The 25,760-nt window shown below is 35.6% G+C and overlaps 1 pseudogene; it reads right to left on the bottom strand.

Annotated features, from left to right (window-relative positions):
- Positions 1-14,130: 14,130 nt before the first annotated feature.
- Positions 14,131-14,782, bottom strand: LOC141400540 (venom allergen-1-like; annotated as a pseudogene).
- Between the last annotated feature and the right edge of the window lie 10,978 nt (positions 14,783-25,760).

Here is a 25,760-nt window from a genome sequence, read left to right as displayed (position 1 = left end):
TTTTGAGGTAGTAAAAGACTTCGTATACCTTGGCACCGCCATAGACACAACAAACGACATCAGTTGTGAAAAAAGAAGATGCTACTGTTTACTTAGACCAAAGTAGCATCTGTTGGCCAATATTATTCTTCTTCTGATTTCAAAACTGATGTTGTTCGTTTTATTTATGGCGGTGCCGAGGTAAATAAAGTCATTTACTACCTCAAAATTGTTGTTCTGAACATCAACGGTTGGTCCGAGTCTACTGGACGTCTTGCGTGTTGATACCATAAACTTTGTCTTATCGCCGTTGATTGCCAAACCCACTTTGGCAGACTCTTTTTCAATTTTCAAAAGGTGGCTGTTACGGATCGGGTTGATCGACCTATTATATCAATATCGTCTGCGTAGGCCAGTAACATTATATCCTTATTGTATATAGTGCTATTTTGATCTCTATCGGTATATACATTCGCTTCTCGTATGACCTTTTCCAATAGAATGTTAAATAAGTCACACGATAGGCTGTCACCTTGCCTGAAACCTCGTTTTGTTTCAAAAGGTTCCGAGAGGTTCTTTCCTACTTTAACAGCTGATCTTGTATTAGCCAATGTCATCCTGCAGTGATACCAAACTCAGACATGGCTTGAAACACCTTTGATCGAATTGGGCTGTCGAAGGCGGCCTTATAGTCGACGAACAGGTGGTATGTGTCAATCTGTCATTCGTGGGTCTTCTCCAGTATTTGGCGCAGTGCGAATATTTGGTGAATTGTCGATTTATCATGTCCAAAACCGCATTGGTATGACCCGATTATGGGTTTTAAACGTTCACACAGTACTCTCGACAGCACTTTGTATGCGATTGGGAGCAGAGATATGCCTCTGTAGTTTGTACACACCTTCTTGTCTCCTTTCTTGTGTACTACATAGGAGGCTAAGATTCCAATCGTTGGGTATGCTCTCTTCCTGCCAAATTTCGGTAATTAACGTATATATACTCCTTATCAGCATTTCGCCAACAGTCTTAAACAGGTCGCCGGGCAGCCCATCAGCTTCTGCTTCTTTATTGTTTTTCAACCGATTAATTGATGTCATGATCTAGGTGGAAGACATTCAACGTCGTCGTTTTGGTTCTGGTTCTGGTGTATCTTCATCCCTGCCCATATTCGATACTAAGAGCTTCATGAAATGCTCCTTCCAGATCCTCAGTACGCTCTCTGTATCAGTTACCAGATTCCCTTGGTCATCTTTGCAGGAGAATGTGCCTGCACCATATCCTCCAGTCTGGTGTTTTACACTCTGGTAAAATTTGCGGTCATCATTCTGACTCCTGAACATCTCGAGTTTCTCACGTTCACGTGTTTCTTGCTCTTCCTTTTTTCTTCTGAAAATACGCTTCTCCTCTCTCCTCTCCTCCTGATATTTTTCTTTCGCGCTTCGTGTTGCTGCTGAATGCAGGGTTGCTCTGTATGCCGCGTTCTTTTCTTCAGTAGACTTACGGCACTCCTGATCGTACTATAGATTTTCAGGTGGTTGTTTTTGGTACCCATGCACATATTTTGCCGCAGTTTGAAGTGAGAGGGCTATTCTTTGCCACTTCGCTTCCACATTATCGGGACAATCAGTGCCGTCTTCCAGCATGAGAGTCAATTGAGCAGAATAGGCTTGTGCTATCTGTTGTGTTTGCAGCTTCTCGACATCCTGCTTCCATCCTGTGTTAGATCGCACTTTGCCGCAACATTAACGCGAGTGCGTACCTTTGGTGCTACAAGGAAATGGTCCGAATCTATGTTCGCTCCTCGAATCGATCGGACATCTAACACACTGGACGAGTGTCTTCCGTCTATCACAACATGATCAATCTGGTTTCTTGTTTTCCCATCTGGGGATATCCACGTGACCTTGTGTATGTCGAGGTGTTGTAATCTGCTAACTACCATGTTTTTTGCCGCTGCAAAATCGATCAGCCTCATTCCGTTGTCGGATGTTACCTCGTGAAGGCTGAACTTTCCGATCGTGGGACCAAAGATATTTTCTCTCCCAATTTTAGCATTAAAATCTCCTAGAACAATCTTAATGTCATGGCCAGGGCAGCGGTTATATGCTCTCTCTAGGCGCTCGTAGAATATATCCTTGGTCTGTTCATCTTTCCCTTCGGCATGGGCGCAGATGAGACTGATGTTAAAAAACTTTGCATTTATACGGATTGTGGCAATTCTCTCATCAACAGGAGTGAAGCTGGAGACGAGATTTTTAAGCCTCTTATTTACAATAAATCCAACACCTAACTCATGTTTCGTTACATGGCAGCTATAATACAGTGCGTAATCGTTTGTTATTTTTACGTTCCGGTTCCATCGCACTTCCTGTAAGACGATAATATCAGATTTCTACTTGCCAAGTACATCCGCCAGTGCGCAAACTTCACCTGCTCTGTAAGAGTCCTGATATTCCAGGTGCAGATTCGCAGATCATGGTCTTTAAAACGTTTGCGGGGTTCGCCAACTTTAGAGGGGTTTGTTTTTCTTCTTTTTCTTGACGGGGTGAGTTACTAGTCCAACACCCAACCCAAGTTTTTAACGTTATTATGGGTGAACGCGCGGCACTTATTAGCTCACTACCTTTGACGGATGTTAAAGGCAGCTCCCCAGGTGACACCACGGGGAGGTCAGTGTCCACTTGAGATGAAAGAGGGACCAAGATAAATCCTGGGCTTTGCCATGTTAAAGCCGGTCAAGACCGTTGCTTGGTATCATTCATCCCTTACGTCACCCGGAAGTATTCCTATAGATTTTCTTAATGATTTCAACTACATAATGCATGTGAAAAAATATGTTTTCAAACAAAAAATAATTTTTTTGACCAAAATATGTGCTTATTTTGGATGTTACATCAAAACTATCATACCAATATGTATGTCTAATTTGATTGCCGTAAAGTTTCGATCCACAACAAATTTTTATGTTATTTTATGACCGCTAATTGGTAGATGAGTTTCCAATATGGACTCAATCGGTTCACTTCTTCGGGTACCTCCCACACAAAATTTCGGAGAAATTCAGTTTAGGACCTGTTCTTGAATCGCTTCGTTTTTTCACTTCCCCCCATACGACGGTACAAGTTTCATCAGGGTAAGGATCCATACTTCCTGAGAAAATAGCCTGAAAGTTACAAAAAACCCTGTGACGCCGTGTGTAGTTGTTGAAGCTCAAGATAAATCTCGAAGGATCTGCCGATTCCGTCCATAAATTGGCCTTCGTAATATTTTGTGAAAATATAGTTTAAGTTCAAAGATTTTCCTTATCGTTCCTTCAGGTACCTTCCCCACAAAAGTTCAAAAATATTCGGAAAAATTGTGCGCACTCTAGCTTTTGAAGGGGGTGACCGATTTGGTCCATACTTTACACATCGTAATATAGATCAGATATAGATCATGTCCGAATATGGACTGTTTTTGTCCACTCCTTCAGGTACCACCCACACAAAATTGCGGATAAATGCACTTTAATACCTGCTCTCGAAACACTTTGATTTTCGTGAAGCAACTTGCATTCGCTGTCTCCATTACGGCGGTAAAATCTTTATCAGGGCAAGTCCATACTTCTTGAGAGAACAGCCCGAAAATGTAAAAAATTCCTATATTGCTAAGCGCTCCAGCCACTACATATGGTGCAGTGGCTGGAGCGCATGGCAACTCTCGGAGCGTTGAGCTTTTATCCTAATCCATATTTTTTACGTTTTTTCGAGAAAAAGTATTTTAATTCACTCAGGCTGAGGGTATATCTCTGTCGGCAAAGCCGCCTGATACTTTTTTACTTGTTCATATATGATATTGAGGAGAATGTGTTTTATTTCACAACTAAGAAGAAGTGTTCAGCGATGTTTCTATATAATTTTTTCTTTTTAAAATTGTGACTTTTTATAAATTATTTCATTCAGTATTTTTATTAAGTCTGTTATGTATTTCTTTGGAATTTTTTATGTACCTGTGTGTGTGTTGTTGCTTTTGTTTGATATGTCTATGCCTTTCAATAAACCACCACCATTTATAGCGCTTACTGCGAGCAAGTGAGCATACATTTTAATTTGTTTTACATTGAGATTTACGCTCCCTTGCTCTCAGTAAGCGCCCACCGGTACATGTGTTTGTTTTTTTTTTTTGTGGTTTTGGGTTTGTATTTGTTTGCACCCAACAAAATATATGTTTGCACCCAAACATATAATTTGTTTGCCCCTAAGCGCATAATTTGTTTGTACCCAAACATTTAATTTGCTTGCACCCAAACATATAATTTGTTTGCACACAAACATATATATGTTTGCAGGTCCCAAACATATCATATGTTTTGGAATGATTGCAAACAAATATGTATATGTTTGCTGTAAAATATGTTTGGGACATATGTTAGAGAGTCCTTTTTTTCCTCCGTGTGCATACGTTTTCTCTATACAACAAATAAGACATTTTAAAATATTTTTTTATAAGAGAATAAAAACCGTTTAACTTTTGCGCGCATCTGCCAAGTTTGCGAACGGCTTTGAAACCAAAATTTTTTCCTTAACCTCGATACCAAAAATCAAAATTTTATTTTAATTGTTTTCATATGGAATTGCAAAAGATATTTCATTTTTACCATATCGGTGCTTTACTACGTCAACCTCGTATTTAAAAAAAAAATAAAATTTTTGAGGAGAGATGATAAACTACCATTTTTGGTCACATCGGGGTGTTAGAAAAATGTTTTAACGCAATTATTAGAATTAACGCAATTATTACATCCAAAACCCCGATGTACCCAAAAATGGTAGTTTTTTATCTATCCTCAAAACATGTTTTTTTAAAATACGAGTTTGAGGAAGTAAGACATCGATAAGTATTTCTAATTTAGAAAGAAATTAAATTTAAAAATAAAGAAGCAGATATGTTTGTACATACTCGTATATCCATATGTTATACGTACGAGTATGTATGCGTAAAGAGCTACATGTTGCAAATTTAAGGAATTCATATATGTGTATGTGACATATGCCACTTTCATACCTTTCGATTGTGACAAAACAAATAACAATCTAATTCCAGAAATATGAATGAAAATTCTCCAAGTGGGAGTTGTTAAATACTTGGGGAAATTCCTACACTACAATATTTCCACTTTTATATAACCATAATATGTCAATAAAAATAAAATAAGTGAAGGCATATCCCAACATACTTACATATGTACATCAAAGACAAAACACAAACTCCTGTGTGTAAACACAAAAGTATTTGCTTTTGATGGCACTCCCAAATGGCAACACCTACTGTTGCTATTATTTGTAATATTCAATAAAACAAATAACAAATTGACTTAAAAACACATACATTTACGCGCCTTTTTTTTATTACGGGATGGATATGCACAATGGGTGCGGTATTCAAACAAAACATGTAAAAAAGAATCAGCTAAATATCCTCTGAGTGCGACTGTACAAAAAGAGCAACAAGGGTGATGGTCCTAAGTGTACTATGAACAAGCTCCAATATTAAAATACATACTACTTTCATGTACCAACTAGAAAAAAAGGAACAAAATTTAATAAAAAATTGGGAAATATTTTTTTCAGCAAATGTAATATGTATAATGCAAATGACATTTAATTTTTTGGTGACCCATAGTGAAATTTGACGAAGACCATTTTTGTGGGACACTTTTGAATAAACTCAGATGAAGTCCGACTTTAAACCTAAAACGATTTTTTAATTTTTAGAGATTTTTGGTTTTAGTGTATTCTGTATTTACAGTTTTAGTGCATTCTGATACCTATAGTAAAATTTTATGGCGAACTATTTTGTAGAATATTTGGATTTGATATGAACACATTTAAAGGGGTTTTTGACAGATTTTCAAAAAAAAAGGATAAAAAGGATGGGCTATATCGGTCCACTCCTTCCGGTACCTCCCCCACAAAAGTTCGAAAATGTTCGGAAAATTTGTGCGCACAATAACTTTTGAAGGGAGTAACCGATTTGGTCCATACTTTGCCCATCGTAAAATGTGAACCAGACTTAGATAATGTTTCAATGTAGACTCAATTGGCCCACTCCTTCGGGTACTTCCCACACAAAATTTCGGAGAAGTTCAGTTTAGGGCCATCTCTCGAATCGCTCTAATTTTTGTTTTAGCAACTTGTATTCACGACCCTCCATATGACGGTACAAGTTTCATTAGGGGCTAGTCCATACTTCCTGAGAAAATAGCCTGAAAGTTACAAAAAAAACCCCTATGACACCGTGTGAGGTGGTTGGAGCGCAAGATAAATCTAGAACGGATCTGCCGATTCGGTCCAAAATTTGGCCATGGTAATATTTTGTCCCAACATAGTTTAAGTTTGAAGATAAGCCATATCGGTCTACTCCTTCAGGTACCTCCCCCACAGAAGTTCAAAAAATGTTCGGAAAACTTGTGCGCACGATAACTCTTGATGGGAGTGACCGATGTAATCCATACTTTGCACATCCTAATATATCTACAAGACATAGATCAGGTTCGACTATGGACTATATTTGTCTACTCCTTCTGGTACCCCTCACACAAAATTTCGGATAAGTTCACTTTAAGATCTGCTCTCGAATCACTATGATTTTTGTTGAAGCGATTTCCATTCGCTACCTCCATTACGACGATAAAAGTTTCTTCAGGGGTAGGCCCATATTTCTTAGGAAAACAGCCCGAAAGGTGTAAAAAATCCCTATGTCCAACATTTGGTCTTCGTCATGCTATATCCAAACTTAGTTTCATGGGGCAATACCGGTCCACAACTTCCGGTACTTCTCCCCAATATTTAAAAAAAATCACTAAAATACTAGGACGATATCACTTGAATGGGGCAACCAATTTGGTCCAAACTTTCGATTTGTCAAAATTTAGTTTAACATCTAAAATGGTCCATATCGGTCCTCCCTAAGGGTACTTCCCCCACAAAGGTTCAACATTTGTGTCTTAGTGCAGTTAATTCCTAATCCACATTTTTGTCCAAAAAGGGCCACAAAATTCTGAAGAGACATTCGATCCGTCCGTAGGTAAAGGTTTCACTGCACATTGGCTGAGAGTATATATCTGTCGGCAAAGCCGAGTGACACTTTTTTACTTGTTTTTTTCGCACAGTGCAATTTAACAGCATTGCAACAAAGACTACTAAAAACTTTAATGTGAGTGCTGTATGAAGGGTGACCCTAAATATTGGGCCATATTGTTGTATTCATGATCACAAGGAATACCCACTATAAACCAGTAAGGAAAGAATCAAAGTCGGGCGGGGCCGACTATATGATACCCTACACCACTGTGAATATGTAAAATATAAATCGGAGCTATATCCAAATCTGAACCGATTTCGATATAATTTCCTATGGCTAAAAAAGTTGTAATCCCCAATTTTCAGCTGAATCGGACAAAAATGCGACCTGTATGTTGAGAACAAAAAAAACATGGACAGACAGACAGACGGATGGACACGCATAAATCGACTCAGAAAGTGATTATATGTATATCCCCAAAAGGAACTGTGGGTCTATATATTTCTATATTTCGTTTCCTTTTGTATGTTACATACAAATGCACAAAGACATAATACCCCTTACCACTGTGTGGTGTAGGGTATAAAAATTTCAACATAATCCGACATAATCCAACTTCTAACTTCATTTAGTTTTGGTAGAAATGCCTTTGGATACTTACCCTGCCTACAATCCATTTAGTCGATTATAGTAGGATTTTTTAAAACTTCAGTAGTGCGATTCTGTAACTCCTTAACTACAGAATTAACGATGAATGTCGGTAGTTAACGATAATTTAAGGTAAGTGCTATTCTGTATACCAATTTAAACGTCGCAAAATTTTGTCTTTAATTTCCGAAAATAATTGTTATCTTAACAACCAAAAAAGTAGTCGTTAAGTCTTAACGGGTTAACTATGTACGATGACATAGGGCAGCTTCGCCACTGTCGTTCTTTCGCCAGCGCCGATTTTATTGAAGCTGCATAAGGATCACCAAAGAGAAAGTTGTACATCTTTGATGAACTCATAACTTTCCCTTGGACGATCTTCATATAGCATCAATTAAATCGGCGCTGGCGAAGCTGCCCCATGCTACACTATTCTTATTATTAAAAAGGAAAAACGTTAGCTAAAGCTACAAAAGAACTCAAGTGTGGTACTGTTGTATAAGACCTATACCAATGCCCTTAACCCTATTTTTCTATTAAGCCAAAACGTGTATAGTATTCCTGTAACCTACTTTGTTCTGTGGTTATATTATAGGTTTAAACTCAGCGTCACAAATAATCAGAATGCTAAAAATGGCATATATGTTCAGATTTCCGAACTTTTCATACTCTCCGCTATCCGAAATTCCATTTAATCTGGGCGTGAATTGAATATGTGAATATGTAAACTCAAATGACTGTAACGTGGAACCACGTACATCATTGTAGGGACTTAAGTCATTTCAAATTTCAAAGCTCAATATTCATATGGCAAAATGAACTCTTCGTTTTATTGCGATGTTAAAAATTTCTTGATCTGTACATGCATAAAAATACAATTCACTCCAAAGTGACCTTTTGACCAATGATTTTGAATACACTGTCCTACCCACTCCAAACATATAATGTCTTGCCGAGCTATTACATGGATGCGAATGACATGTTTATTCATATCCTGGAATAAAACCACGAACATTTATGCGATTTATTTACCTCCTAGAAGTACATACATACACACTTGACGCTTTAGATGTTGAAAGTTAACTTGTGTTACCCATTGTTGGGATACTTGCAAATACTTATGTTAGGCGCATTTCTTCAAAAAGCGTACCTTTTTTCCTCCCTTACGCATTTTATGGCTGTATTTGCGAAGAAATAATATTTTTAATTCCAAAAAATTCTTTAATAAATATCAAAATAAATATATTCCGGTCGTTTACCGTAGAATTTCCTTCAGTTTTCATAGTATTATGTCAGGAAAAATGGACTTGCCCACTAAAAATTATATCTAGATAAATAAAAATCAAATGTCGTTCGTTGGTAATGACATCAATTGAGAACGGCTGGACCGATTTGGATAATTCTTTATACCCTCAGCCTTTAGGCTAAAGCGGGTATTTACACTTTGATACGACCAAAAATGTGCCTCATCGAAATAATGGTTTTAGACCCCAAGTATGTTTGTACGATATCCGTTTCAGACAACTTTGAGTCGATCTAGCAATGTCCGTCCGTCTGTCTGTCTGTCAGCCTGTCTGGCTGGCTGGTGCGCACGATAGCTCTCGAACGGATCAATTGATTCGGTTAAAATTTTGGGTATCGAAATATTTTGTCCAGATTTGATTTAAGTTCGAAGATGGGCCATATCGGTCCACTCCTTCAGGTACCTCCCCCACAAAAGTTCAAAAATGTTCAGATAAATTGTCCGCACGATGACTCTTGAAGGGAGTAACCGAAGTAGTCCATATTTTGCACATCGTGACATTTCTACCAGACATAGATGAGGTTCCAATATGGACCCTATTGATCCACTCTTTCGGGTACCTTCCACACAAAATTTTGCTTAAGTGCAGTTTAAGGCCTGCTCTCGAATCGCTTTGATTTTTGTTGCAGCCACTTGTATTCACTACCCCCATTACGACGATATAGTTTTTTCCTCAGAAATCAGCACGAAAACTGCAAACAACCCATATAATACCATGTGTCGTAGTTGGAGCACACGATAACTCTCGAACGGATCAACATATTTGGTTCAAATTTTGGGTCTTTCAATATTTTGTCCAAACTTAGTTTAAGTTCGAAGATAGGCCATATCGGTCCACTCCTTCCGGTACCTCCCCCACAAAGGTTCAACATTTTTCGCCAAGATTGTAGGCATGATAACTCTAGGAGGGAGTAACCGAATTGAGCCGTACTTTGCTATTGGTAATATTGCTTTCAGGCATATATCGGGTTCTAATATGGACTATATCGGTCCACTCATTTTGGTACCTCCCACACAAAATTTGGAAAAAGTATAGTTTAACAACTCCTCTCTGATCTTATTAATTTGTGATGCAGCAGGTTGCACCTGCGGCCCCTGTTACGACGTTGTAATTTTTTTTTTTCATGGGCAAGTCCATACTTCCTGAGATAATGACCCAAAAAGGTCCACAAAATCCTACCGGAACCACCTAAACTGGCTAATGTGTAAAATAACCCTTTAAGAAAGAAATCGATTTAGCTCAAACTTTTTAATTTGAAAAGATAAATTGTATTATATTTAAATTCAGAAAATTAAGTACAACATTTTTAATTATATAGTCTGTAAGGAAAATATTCATAGACTAATAAAGAAAAAAAGTATTTCCTACAGATTTGTATTAGGTCCGAATATGTACTACATCGGATCACTCCTACGGGTACACCCTACCCAAAGTTTGGAAAAAATGCACTCGTCTTTTTTGCGGCCCTTTCCATCCTGGAAATTTTTCCCAATAGCTAAGAAACCTACAGAAGTATTGAGTTAACTTTTTTTCTTCGGGTACGTGGCTGAGGGTATATCTCTGTCGGCTCAGCTGACTGATACTTTCTTACTTGTTTTTTTAAATTTTCGTCATAACACAAACTAGGTTTTTATGCAAAGAAAATTTCGTTTATGAAAAACGCTTTCTTTTATTGCAGGAGTACTACATATATCCCAACTGATAATACCCCCTTCAAAACAGTTCACATGGGCCGTAGTCCTTGTTCTTTCCAAAACATGCACCAATATTATATATTTTCTGAATTGAGCGAAATACATATAATTGAGCAATACCGGCTGCACCTAAACTTGGATGGTTAACGAACATCGCGATCACTGTCCTATGTAGGCTATATAAAACGTTAACCTGTAACGAAAAATTTCTGGAGGAAAGTTTTGTAACTCCAGCGAAGACTAAATACAAATTTCAGTTATTCCGACTAAAACTTTCAAAATACTGAAATTTGGGAGGGACATGGAACAATACCAAAAAATTTCAGGTGGAAAGTTTTATACCACCAACTAAGACTAAATATTAAATTTCTGCCGTTTCGATAGGATATTGATATTCGTACTCCCAACTAAATACCAAATAAAACCTATTTCGGCGGGATACTGAGGCCACAACCATCAAAATACCCAAAATCGGGAGGTGCCGTTCTATGGGGGCTATATGAAGGTGAAGAACTATACCGACAAATTTCAGGTGGAAAGTTTTATACCCTTTACGAAGACTAGGTACCAAACTTCAGCCATTTCGTTCGGATTTTGAGGCCACAACCTTCAAAATACAAACAATTGTGAGGCACAGTTCTATCGGGGCAATATAAAGTCGTGGACCTATATCGAGAAATTTGCAGCGGAAACTTTTATACCGTCAACGAAAGCTAACTAAAAAACGCCAGTCACTTCGAAGATATATATAGGACACAACCTTCAATACCGAAAATCAGGAGATACCATTCTATGGGGCTATATGAAGACGTAGACCAATGTTTCAACCGATTTCATTTGTTTTTCCCCTTTTGGAAAGATAACTTAATTTCCTTCTTGCTCAAAGTAAACAATAAAACTATTAGGTATCTTCTACGCAACCTAGAACACGAAGAAAATCATTTTCCTGTTTTTTAATGCGACCTTTAACGAGGGTATATACACTTCATACGGGCAAAATGTGCCTCATCGAAATAATGGTTTTAGACCTCAAGCATGTTTGGACGAAATACTTTTTAGACTATTTGGAGTTGATTTTGCAATGTCCGTCCGTCTGTCTGTCTGGCTGGCTGGAGAGCATGATAACTTTCGAATGGATCAACCAATTCGGTCCAAAATTTGGCTTTCGTAATGTTTTGCCCAAACTTAGTTTAAGTTCGAAGATGGGTTATATCGGTCCATTCCTTCCGGTACCTCCCCCCCAAAAGTTCGGAAATGTTCGGAAAATTTTGTGCGCACGATAACTCTTGAAGAAAGTAACCGATTTGGTCCATACTTTGCAAATCGTGAAGTTTCTACCAGACATAGACAAGGTTGCAATATGGACTCAATCGGTCCACTCCGTCGGATACCTCCCACACAAAATTTCGGAAAAGTTCAGATTAGGACCTGCTCTCCAAACGCCTTAATTTTTTTGCAACAACTTGTGTTCACTGCCCCCATACAACGGTACAAGTTTCACCAGGGGCAAGTCCATACTTCCTGAGGAAATAGCCTAAAAGTTGCAAAAAACCCCTATGACACCGTATGTAGTGGTTGGAGAGCAAGATAACTCTCGAACGGATCTGCAGATTTAGTCAAATATTTGGCCTTCGTAATATGTTGTCCAATATTATCCAAACATCGGTCCACTCCTTCAGGTACCTGCCCCACAAAAGTTCAAAAATATTCGGAAAAATTTTTCGTACGATAACTCTTGAAGGAGGTGACCGATTTGATCCATACTTTACACACCTAATATATCTACCAGATACTCCTTCTGGTACCTCTCACACAAAATTTCGGATAAGATCACTTTAAGACCTGCTCTCGAATCACTTAGATTTTTGTTAAAGCTATTTGCATTCGCTACCTCCACTACGACGGTAAAATTTTTTTCAGGGACAAGTCCATTTTTCTTGCTAAAGCAGCCCGAAAGGTGTAAAAAGTGGCGGTCGGAGAGCACGATAACTCTTGAACTGTTCAACCGATTTGGTCCAACATGTGGTCTTCGTCATATTATATCCAAACTTAGTTTCATGGGGCAATACCGGTCCACAATTTCCGGTACTTCTCCCCAATATTTAAAAATGTCAATAAAATGCTAGGATATCACTCCTTAATATTTTGTCAAAATTTTGTTTAACTTCTAAAAAGGCCAATATCGGTCCTCCCTAAAGGTATCGCCCTCGCAAAAGTTCAACATTTGTGTCTTAGTGCAGTTAATTCCTAATCCACATTTTTGTCTGCAAGTTCAAATGTCCAAAAAGGGCAATAAAATTCTAAAGAGACCTTAAATATATTCGATCTGTCCGTAGGTGAAAGTTTCACTTCACATTGGCTGAGGGTATATATCTGTCGGCAAAGCGACTGACACTTTTTTATTTGTTTCAGACTTAAACCACTATAACATAGCCATTAGTTAACCGATTTTTACAACTATGGCTTGTTTGAAAGACTTTATTTTCCCCTTTCAATAAAAAGGAAAAATATAGAAATCCGTTGTAAAAAAAAAAAAGATTTTGCCCGTTTAAAGTTGAAAATCCAGGTAACCCATTTTTTGACTACATTTACTGTTATAAAATGAAAAAAACGACGTGATCCAAAGAAACCAAAGTTATTTTCGTCTTCCATGGAGTTCCACAAAACATAATTTATGTATCAGAACCCCTGCAAATTTTCACTGTAGCACAGTTTTATTTTTCAATCCACCAAGTCTTGGAACTGTTGTAGTTACATATAATTTTTAGTTGTTTGAAATTAAAACACTGGCATCTCATTTCACTTTTCTTTATAAAAGCAAACAGCATTCGTTTTTCCAAGAACTCACCCTTTTCACATTCGTATTTAAGTTTCACCACACTGTGTCAACCGTGTTCTTATGGGAATTGTTGCTTGCTTTGAAACTTTTACTGTCGATATACAAATAAGTCGTAATGATTCTGTGAATTCTTTTATGTATCCACACCCTCTGCATGGTGTACTCGTAATGAAATTTGTTGTGCGATTCCCCAAACAAACAAAATGACACAGGAAAACGAAAAACCATAAAACTCCCTCTGATTAAGGACGATTTTTTTTCGGCAGTTCCCCTTATCAGATGAAATTTGCATTCTATTTGTTTTGTTTTTGTTTTATTAATAGATGTGAAATTTTTGATAAAAACATTCAGTTGTTCATGGTTTTTACATGGGATTCCGCCTTTGTCAGTAATGTGTGAGGGAATTTGTATTTTGTTTAACAAAATAAATAAAATTTAATGTTTCTTTTCTTTACTTGCATGTGAGTGCTATAATATTGGATTAACATATTGATCAAATGAAGAATATGGTTTAAAGTTATCTCCTCCAAAGCTCAATAGGTTCACACTTTGCTGTTGATGTCGTTTGAAATTAATTTATTCCTCTTTATTAATTTTCTCAGTATTAATATAAGTGTGTATTTGTATTATATATTTCTCTTTCTGAGCACAAATTTCTATAAGTACGATGTGGACCAGTTTTACAACCGGATGCTGGTTTTCCTGGTCTATAGATTGGTGTTTGAAAAAAGTTCGTAAATGAATAATTACAGGCCAAGTACAGTTCATTAGTTCCATTTGATGCTGTTTGCTGCATCCAACTTCATTTGCGCGTTCCTGGGCGAGCATGGCAAAATGTCCTATCATGGGGGCACTATGAATATTAAAAATTTAATTGTTCTGTTATTTTACACAAGAAATATATAACCTCACTTCTCTGAACGTATGGGAAATTGTACAATATAATTCATTGTCATATATCTGTTTTCTTGAAACCAATAGTCAATAAGGAGTTCAACAGCTTCTTCAATGGTCAGCTTAATGTTATACCAATGCAGAAATGCCAAATTTTGTCCAACATAGGGTGTACGACGACATTTGTCATGTTGCATTCGACATTGTAAAAGATTTAACTGGGCCAGAAACTCAAATTCGCTATTCCATTTCATTGAAGCCATTCGCATTTCTGAATTAAAGCGGGGCACATTGCCACCTGCCAAGTTATTGCGTAACCTGCTGTGTACATCGAGGATAAAGTTACGAAATTCGGGTGCCATTTTGAGAAATTTTGCTTTTGGATAGCAATTTTTTGAAAATTTCTGACGACATGAAGAGGTCAGCTGTTAGTTAAAATAATTAAGGCGAGTTACTAATGACTTACCCATGTATTTTTACAGGCTATGTGTTCTTGGCAATAGTTGCACGGATTACCAGTGGTTGTCCCGAATTTAGAATGGGTATTTTGGCCAAAACAATCGGTTGCATGAATTATAACATTTAAATATATATAATATAACCTAGACATACTACAGTACTAAGAAAAATTAAATTTATTTTCAAAAAGAATTTGCCTTACAGTTTACTTGTTTTGAAATTTTTTCTAACATAAAGCGTGATTCACGAAAGTACTAATATTAATAATAAGCAACATTTAGACTAATAATTACTTTGAACTTATCGTGATTATTCGACACAGAAATTATCTACTTGAAATAGAAGTTGATTTCTAAAAAGTAAGACAAACCAAAAGCTGCAAATACAATTAGCACAGACTAATATATGGTAAAAACAAAAAAAATCGATGAATCCGAGTTTCACCCATTCAGAATTCGCGAACTGTTAACATATTCTATATAGTATGACTGAAGTTCTTTAAAATGAATTGAAGACGGCAGCGTTAATTTGCCTTAACTGCCTTAATTCAAATTAATTCGTGCATTATCCACATTCTTAATGCACAAAATCAAACTGAATTTAAAGGGCATTTAAGTATTTCAATATGGCAATACCGTAGAAAAGAGCCCATATTCATATGAGGGAGAGAACATATTCATGCTCTGAGACACAAGGAAAACAAAAAATACACTGCAAACAACAGCAAAACAGCAATCAGCTGTTTCGTAAGTGCAGAAACTGTCGTCTGTCAGGCTAAAATTAAATGAACATCTTAATGCAAAATAACGCTATCTAGGATATTAGGAGAAATCTCATAATGTCGACCATTAAAATTAATTTACGTGGAAGCTGGCAAGCTTGGCAACAATGAAGAAAAATGGGTAAACATGGTTGAAGCCATTAAATTTGTTTATGTTCCTTTCCGATTTCTGGCTTAACCTTACATTTTATAGACCTATGCCCAAAGAAAGAATCACAGAATACTCCATGGGCAACATGATACTAGTGTATGATTTTTCGATGAATGCAGTTGATACATCCACCTAAAATTGATGCTGATATTCCAAACTCATAATAGGATTATAGAACTCGTGATTTTACTTCGTATAATGTATATCTTATGAGTGTGCTCCGTACAGCATCCTAGTAATTGGAGTCTAAAGGCCAAAATTTGGTGCGTAAATTTTCTTTAAAAACAATTTTTTGTGCATACAATTACAAGTGTCATTCAATTTCCTTCGAACCCAGCGTTAATTTATTTTTTTACGCGACGGATCTAATGAGCCCTTTCTCGATGTAATCCATCCAGTAGAACCGCGGATGAACATACCTTGGAAATAGGGAAATCAGCAAAAATATATTTTGACAAATAAGAGTACTAAACCGCGATTTTCTTTAAAAATGTTTACATAAATGGAATCCTTTATACGCGATTACAATATTTGCGAGATACGCGAGTTTCTCTAAAATTATAATTTGTGGAACAATTTTGAATAAACTCAGATGAAGTCCGTCTTTAACACTAAAACGTGTTTTTCATTTTTAGAAATTCCTGGTGATTAGATAAGATCTACAGATTTTATGTATTCTGAAACATATAGTAAAATTTGATGACGAACAATTTTGTATAATACTTGGATTTGATATGATCACATTTGAAGGAGTTTTTGAAAGATTTTCGAAAAAGGACGAAAAAGACCCATGAACCGCATGAGGGTTAAAATTTCTAACAAAAATATTCCCGACATCCTCCTCTGTAAAGTCGCCAAAGACACTATATACCTAAAATGCAAGGATTCCAAGATATCTTAACTCTAATATTTCGAAAAAACTAGAAATGGAAATTGCCCCGCCTACTTTGGTTACTTACCGATGTAATCGTTAAAAACGCCGATACACGTGTCTCATATTTTCAGCTCTACTTTCATATTCTACTCAGTTTTCCTTGTAATTTTTTTGTTGTCGCCCAGTGTTATTATATGGGATCTTAGCGGAATAGTTGGGGTAATATTTTAACAATAAGTTTTTTCCCTTTTGTTGTTGCTATAATATGCAATTTATAAAGGCAATGTTTATAATTCTGGTTTCAATTTTCTTTTTATAAATTTAATTTCATATATTTCTATGCATTTGCTAGATTCTGTAAGTATTTCCAATTTATTTTGTTTTGATTTTTCACGAAAATAAACACAAATTTTAGAAATTATTGTGAATCTACGGATGGTTTTCCTTAACTTCTATACCAAAAATCGTAATTGAGCTCGCAAAAAAATTTAATTTTATTTCAAATGGAATTGTAAAGGAAATTTGTTTTTTACCATATAATTCTAGGTTAACCCGGTCCGATTCACTACTCCGTCTAAGAAAAAATATGAAGGAATTCCTATACTTTTATTCCGTTTTAATGTTACCATTTTTAATATTTTAATGAATAAATATATGAAACATGTTTAGTGATGTGCACGGACTTTAGGATTTATGATTTTTTTTATATTGCAGGGAGTAACACTTCCCTGTGTCTAGCGAAGGTCATATTTACCATGCTCATATCGTACATAATTTCGGCAGATTAGGATTAAAATAGGAATAACACTACGTTTGAGTACCTTAAGTTTGAAATTAGTTGTAATTTATTTTCTTCATGGGAGTATTTTTTGCATAGTCCACCTATTGTACAGATTTTTTACTTCAATAATGATTTAGATATGTCTTCGATAACAACATGTTAAAACGAAGACCTCTTACAACATTGAATGATTCCGCAGAAATAGTAATTAACAAATACGATATTAGTGTCCCCTCGCGGTTCCTACCACTGTAACTTTCGCTTACCCTATTGCGACTCTTGTTATTATTAAGTTTTAAGGCTATCAAGGGGATACTGATAGAAGTGCACCCCGGATCCCCACACTCAGTTTAATTACTTCCCATTTACTTGAAAAAAAAATCTATTCAATTTTGTGTTTGGTAATTCAAATACATGAAATGGCTGAATAATTTATATAGGAACTATATCCAAATCTGAACCAATTTTAATAATAATGTTTCCGCACAAACCACTTTGAATATGGAGGCTATAATTAAAGTTATCATTCAGTTTGTAACACACCGAAATATTCATCGGAGATCCTATAAAGTATATATATTCTTGATCAGGGTAAAATTCTAATATATTCGATATAACCATGTCCGTCTGTCCATCTGCCAGTCCGTCAGTCCATCCGTCCGTCCGTCTGTTGAAAACAAGGTACAGCTCGCAATTTTTAAGATAGAGCTTTGGAATTTGGTATGAACGTTTCTATTACTCCTAGGATGTTTGGTATTGCAAATGGGCTATATCGGTCCACGTTTTGATATAGCCCCCATAGAACGCTACCACTCGATTTTCGGTATTTTGTAGGTTTTAGTCACATTATCACACAGAAATGGATGAAATTTGGTACTTGGTCTTCGTCGGGGGTATACAACTTTCCCCCAGAACTTTATCGGTATTGGTTCACGCCTTCATATAGCCCCCATAGAACTGTAGCTCCCGATTTTCGTAATTTTGTAGGATGTGGCCACCGTAATCCACCGAAATGGCTGAAATTTGGTATTTGGTCTTAATTTGGGATATTAAACGTTCCAACTGAAATTTGTCGGTATATGTCCACGCCTTCATATATCCCCCATAGAACGGCACCTCCGGATTTTCGGAATTTTCAAGGATGTGGCCTTAATATTCCTCAGAAATGGCTGAAAGTTGGTATTTAGTCTTCGTTGAGGCTATAAAACTTTCCGCCAGAAACTTATTGGTACAGGTCCACGCCGTAGTATAGCCCCCATAAAACGGTATCTCCCTATTTCCGGTATTTTGAAAGTTATGGCCTCACTATTTCACCGAAATGGTTAAAATTTGGTATTTGGTCTTCATTTGGGGTATTAAACGTTCCTATGAAATTTTTCGGTATACGTCCACGCCTTAGTATAGCCCCTATAGAACGGTACCTCCCTATTTCGGGTATTTTGAAGTTTGTGGCCTCAATATTCCACCGAAATGGATGACATTTTGTATTTAGACTTCCATTGGGTTATCGAATATTCCAGAAGAGAAATATCAGTATAGGTCCGCGGGTTCCTGCATCCCCCTTTGAAGCGTACTTCTTAATTTTCGGTATTTTGAAGTTTTTATCAAAATATCGGAAATTTGGTACATAATCCTCTTGAGTCTAAGAAATCGACGTTTTGGTATAGTCCCAAGGAACGGTACCTCCCGAATTTCGGTATTTTGATGTTTAGACACATTGTTTGTCTTCTTCATAAACGAAAGGAAACTAATTGTTCCATTTTACTTCTATACAACTGGTGGTGTAGGGTATAACAAATTCGGCCTGGCCGAACTTAAAATTATTTGCTGTGGCACGAATGAATGTCTTTTTGCCTTACTAAAATTACTTTTATTCCACTTAAATATTGAAAAATTAATTTGTATGATATATGAAATAAAGTTATACCTAATATAAAATATATTTAATAACACTATGCAACACTGAAAATGCAAACAACTTCTAGCATGCATTTTTTGAAAGTACATATTGAGACTACAAAAACCCTAGTAAGGTTTTGTTCTGTCAGATCCAGTACGGATTTTGTGACCTCATTTTAACCTGGCTACAACTACAGTTTTCTGCATTTATAGGGCCATTATATCAGAAACGATTAGGAGTTTAGCCTTGCTGTCTTTGCTGTCAATATTGTAGCCCTAAGCTAGTAGAACTTATCTTTGGGACAGACCACATAAGAAAAACTCCATCTAGGACATCAAAATCAATAACATATAGAAGATTTTAAATAATTGTTGAAATTCTGGTCAGTATCAGCTAAACTAGTAACCCTTTGCGAATATCTTCCAAATAAAGCTCTCGTCACTTCTTCAGAACATTCTGAAACTCTAAAATTCTTACTTCATGTTGTTTCAGCGGTATTTTACATCATATCTTTTACAACACGTATTTCAAACACAGTTCTCGTACATCGGATTTCACCACATTATTGAAATATTTATTAATTCGTCGTTAAAAAATATACTGAATACAACGTGATAGAGGCATTTTACAACAATGGCATTTTCTGAGGAGTTGTGTATTACATTCAATATTTTTCCAAAAGAAACCATTAAGAAAAAATAAACGGTTTTGGACATATGGTGTGAAATGTATAAAAATTATGGAAATTGTCGATATATATTCTTTTTTAATTCGAGGAAATAAATGTAATTTTTCGAGTTCATTATTTCTACAAATATTTTATACTTGCCCTTATATACAAAATTGTTTCAGAGGTGAGATGAAGATTCACATAGGTTTCAGCGTTGCTTTAAAAAGTTCAATATTTAACCATGTTTAAATTGGACCATAAAATCCAAGCTGAGTCTGATACAACAAAACCAACTAGGGCTTTTGTCGTTTGGGTCTGTATTTTCAGAAAATCCTCAGTTAAAATTGTTCGCACAAGATTACCTTAAAAATGTTGCACAGTTTAATACTATGATAAAATTAGTGAAAACAAACGGTCATGTCATTTTGTTTATGCCATGTGCCGATATACCTTGTTTTCAGTTAAACATCTGCTTACAGTAACTTCAAAAAATTGCCACAAATACTGAAAAATAAATACTTTAAAAGCTTTTTGTGCGGAAGCATTTTTATCGAATCGCTTTTTAAATAGTATTTTATGTAACCTTAGGTAAAAACTAAACTTATTGAACATACATAGCGTTTTTGTGCATCAAACACATGAAATCGGCCAAAATAAACATATGGGAAATGTATTCAAATCTGAACCGTGTTCGATTTAATTTGGTTAATTGCAGCCCAAATTCCGTCACACATTCCAAATTTCATTGAAATTGGACGTGTGTTATTTTTACATTAAATACATGAAGTCGACAAAAATATATTTGGGAGCAATATCCAAATCTAAGACATATTCATTTTTAGACTCGTTTCCCTTACGCTTCCAAATTTGGAGACTGTATTTGCAACCATCCCCCATTCAAAATTTAAATTTTTTTAGTGATACATCCGACTTTTATGCTATATCTCCAGATCTGAGCCCTATATAACTGTACCTCCCAAGTTTCGAATTTTAGTTATAATTTTTAACCGAACTAGCTATAATATGACATTTGAGGTTCTCTGTGGTCATGAAACTATGCACCAAAAATCGAACCAGCTGTAATTTGACATTTGAATTTTCAGTGGTCAAGAAACTTCTTCACTTAAAATCGTCAACATAGGTCCATGTTGTGTTATAGCTCCCATATAACGGTACCTCCTGATTTTCGGTAATTTGAGGGTCTTAGCTAGATTGTTTGACAGAACTACCCGTAATTTGGCTTTTGAAGTTCCCGCCAGTTATAAAACTTTTCCACCAACATTTTTAAAAATAGGTAGACACTTTGATATAGCTCATAGGCGGCACCTTTCACCTGACTGAACACATTTTTTAGATTAGATTAGATGATTTAGGCATTTGGAGTATCCATGTTCGAAAAATGTTTCCACCTAAAATTGTGAATGGAAACTAACCATTGCATTTTAATTAAGACTATTTTATGGTGAGGGTATAAAAAGTTCGACCCCGCCGAACTTAAACAAGTAAAAAAGTTTTTAATTCAACTACAATTTTTTACAGATTTTTTTCTAAATATATGAACCTTTGTTAAAAAAATGAAATCAAATTTAAATAAAATATAAATGCATACATTTTTAATAATAATTTAACTGACAGTACGAACACAAACATATCAGTTTTTAAACTGTCATACCCACATCATCGCACAGTTCCCTTTGTCAGCATATCCCTTGTGCTGGATGAAAGGTTTCCATGACAACTTAACTTTTGTGTAAAAAAATAAAGAGAAAAAAATTATATGAATAAAAATTCTCAAAAGACAAAACTAAAAAAAAAAACAATGAATACAACATGTGAAAAGTTATTTTTTTGTTATATTGGTTTTTGCATAAAGAAGTCCTTTGTTTTTGTTTTTATTTTTTCATTTTTGGTATATTATATAAAAGTTATGACCACAAAACTTACTGGTGTCACTATGCATTCAACATAGATTATGAGTAAAAAACCACAAACTGGAAAAGAACAATGATAATATGTATAAGTGTGGGTGTATGCGTGTCTATGTGCCGAATGAATGACCCAAGTAAAAGAAGTCAATTCCAAGTTTTTCTGTCTGTGGTGATGTTGGTCTAAAACTAGCAATAAAATCAAATGAAAATTTGAAGCCAACCTTCCATTTACAGCCGGTTTGTCTGAAAATTACCCGCACAATTTACTTTAAAACTAGTTAAAGGTGGGAATATTTGGAATGACGGGAAATATAATTGTTTATAAATAATTGTTTATAAATATAATTGTTTATAAATATAATTGTTTATAAATTTGCATCACACTTTTTATACCCTTTATCATAGTATGGATGGTATATTAAGTTTATTTTTCCGTTTGTAACACATGGAAATCAATAATAATTTGTAACACAATGAAGTATATCGTCACCATAAATGCCCGAAGTCGTATCTCCAAAAAAGTCAAAATTAGTCTTTTCATTGAATGTAATACGTATGTAAGACTAAAGCAAATGCTCTTGCAAAATTTCAAGCTTGTAGGTTCAACCAGCAAGGAAAGGATCATAGTCGGGCGGGCCCGACTATATGATACCCTACACCACTGTGAATATGTAAAATATATATAGGAGATATATATATATATATATATATATATATATATATATATATATATATCAATTTGAATTGATTTCTATATAATATGGTCCACTTACTACTAGGCAAAATTGCGTCACACATTCCAAATTTCATCAAAATTTGACAGATATAGGGTGTTTGGTGCAGCAAATACGTGAAATCGGGCAAAAATATATATGGGAGCTATATCCAAATCTAAACCGATTGAAATAATTTCCAACAATAAGTTTTCGTCTTTTGTTGTTGTAATATGCAAGCTATAAATCCAATCTTTATAATTTTACGTATGTACGTATGTTTAATTTATTTTTTAGAAATCTTTATAGACTCTAAATTAGAATAAATAAAATGTACTCCAAGATTCCTTCATTATTTTTTGATTTTCCGCAAAAACAAAAACCGATTTAGTAAATATTTAAGCATCTACGGATACATACTAAAGGGTGCCACCGTGGTGCAATGTTATGCACGCCCGCCTTGCACGCAGAAGGTCGGTGGTTCGATTCCCCGGCCAGGCAACATCAAACATTTTTCAACGGTGGAAAAATATCCCTCAGTAATGTTGGCGACATTTCCTGAGTATTTCAGCCTTGAAAAACTTCTCCACAAGTGGTGTCTTAGGACACGCCGTTCGGACTCGGCAATAAACAGTAGGTCCCATATCATTGAGCTAAATATGAATCGGGGTGCACTCATTGATATGACAGAAGTCTCCCTTGTCCCGTATGGGAAGTTGTGGAACAATGTTGTTTTGTGGGTACATATTAAATGTTGTTTACGATTTATATATACACTTTCTCAATACAACACAAAGATAATTTTTAAATATTGTTCCTTTATAAGGAAATAAAAACCCCATAACTTTTGAGCGCAGCATCCAATTTTGTTAACGCGAAAATATTTGAAACCACAATTTTTTCGTAACTGATGTACCAAAAATCGCGGATCGCACGCAGTTCCCAAACATTTTTTAATTTTTTTTCAATGGAATTGTAAAGGAAGATTGAAATATATATAGATATAATCTGAACCGATTTTCATCAGAAGCAATACCGTTCTTCCTATGGCAAAAAATGATCTTCGCCGATTTTTCAGCTGAATCGGATAATAAATACGACATGTATTTTGATCACAAAAATCGACTCAGTAAGTGATACATCTCCAAAAGCCACTATGGGTCTATCTCGTTTCCTTTTGCATGTTACATAAAAATGCACAACGAAATAATACCCCTTACCACAATGTAGTGTAGGGTATAAAGATGTGTCGATCAGCAAGTCTTGCGTCATTTCTAGGATTTGCTGCAGGGTAAATCTCTGGTCAAAGGTGGACTTTTCAGGCCTAAAGCCGTATTGGTATAGTCCAATTATTTCGTTGACCATAAACTTATTTATGTCGTTCGTACAATATCCATAACTGTATCTTATACGTCACTAGCAAAGTACCCGCTACTTCGTATGCGAAAAGGATATAACAACAAATAAACAATATATAATATGAAAATGGCGAATTTTTATCAATTTTTATTTTAGTACTGTTCGTCTCTTTTTAATTCGATTTTCAAAAAGATCAGCCGTATCTCACCCTTACACATTAACAGCGAGACAAACGTTGAATAGCAATACTCACCCTAACTCCAAAACATACAGATTCCAGCACAGTCTCTACACCCAACAAATTGAGTGCCATTAAGTACTTTTCGTATACTCATGACACGTTTTCGACAACATATATCAATCCTACACTGACTTGAATACAAAATAAAAACAGTAATCATAATTCCAAATCTCAAGATTCCAGGTGTATCCGTTCATCCAATTCCAAATTGTACCATTTCGTACTCTTCGTACCCATAAGTAAGGTTTTCGAAAACTACCTCAATCCTTCACTTTAACAGTAACCTAAATTCCACATTTCAGGATTCCAGCTCTATCCGTTCATACAAATACAAATTGTACCAAATTAAGTACCATTTAGAATTTTTGTTCCCATAATTACAAATTTTCAAAACTACCTCAGTACAATGTTCAAACAATAAGCTTAATTCCGAATTTCAGGATTCCAGATATATCCGATCACTCAAATCCAAATTTGGTACCATTCAGTACTATTAGTATCCAAAGTACGAATTTCTAAACCTACATCTATCAACACTCCAACATCAATTTTAATTCCGAATTTCACGATTCCAAATGTATTCTATCACTGAAATCCAAATTGTACCAAATTTAGTACTTTTCCTACACATAACAAAAAATTTCGAAAACTTTATCAATCCTACATTCCAACTCCTTATTCCAAATCTCGGGATTCCAGCTGTATCCGTTCACCCAAATCCAAACTGTACCAAATTTGGTACCATTTAGTACTATTCGTACCCATGAGTACGAATTTCCACAACTACCTCAATCCTACACGCCAACAGTAATCTTAATTCCAAATTTCAGGATTACAGCTGCATTCGATCACCGTAATCCAAACTGTACCAAATTTGGTACCATTTAGTACTTTTCGTATCCAAAGTACGAATTTCTAAACCTACCTCTATCAACACTCCAACAGTAATCTTAATTCCGAATTTCAGGATTCCAAATGTATCCGATCACACAAATTGTACCAAATTTGGTACCATTTAGTACTTTCGTACCCATAACTAAAAATTTCAAAAACTTTATCAATCCTACACTCCAACAGTACTCCTTATTCCAAATCTCGGGGTTCCTGCAATATCCGATCACCCAAATCCAAATTGTACCAGATTTGGTACCATTTAGTACTTTTCGTATCCGTAAGTACAAATTGTCTAAACTACCTCAGTGCTATGTTCAAACACTAAGCTTAATTCCGAATTTCAGGATTCCAGATACATACATCCGATAACTCAAATCCAAATTTGGTACCATTTAGTACTATTCGTATCCAGAGTACGAATTTTCAACCCTACCTCTATCAACACTCCAACAGTAATCGTAATTCCGTATCTCACGATTCCAAATGTATCCCATCACTGAAATAAAAATTGTACCAAATTTAGTACCATTTAGTACTTTCCCTCCGATAACTAAAAATTTCCTAAACTTTATCAATCCTACACTCCAAC

Source organism: Musca autumnalis, unplaced genomic scaffold (genome assembly GCF_047663935.1).
Source record: "Musca autumnalis isolate F117 unplaced genomic scaffold, ASM4766393v1 scaffold_37, whole genome shotgun sequence".
NCBI classification, from domain to species: Eukaryota; Metazoa; Arthropoda; class Insecta; order Diptera; family Muscidae; genus Musca; species Musca autumnalis.
The sequence above is the reverse complement of the archived record's forward strand: the minus strand, read 5'-3'. Positions and strand labels throughout refer to the sequence as shown.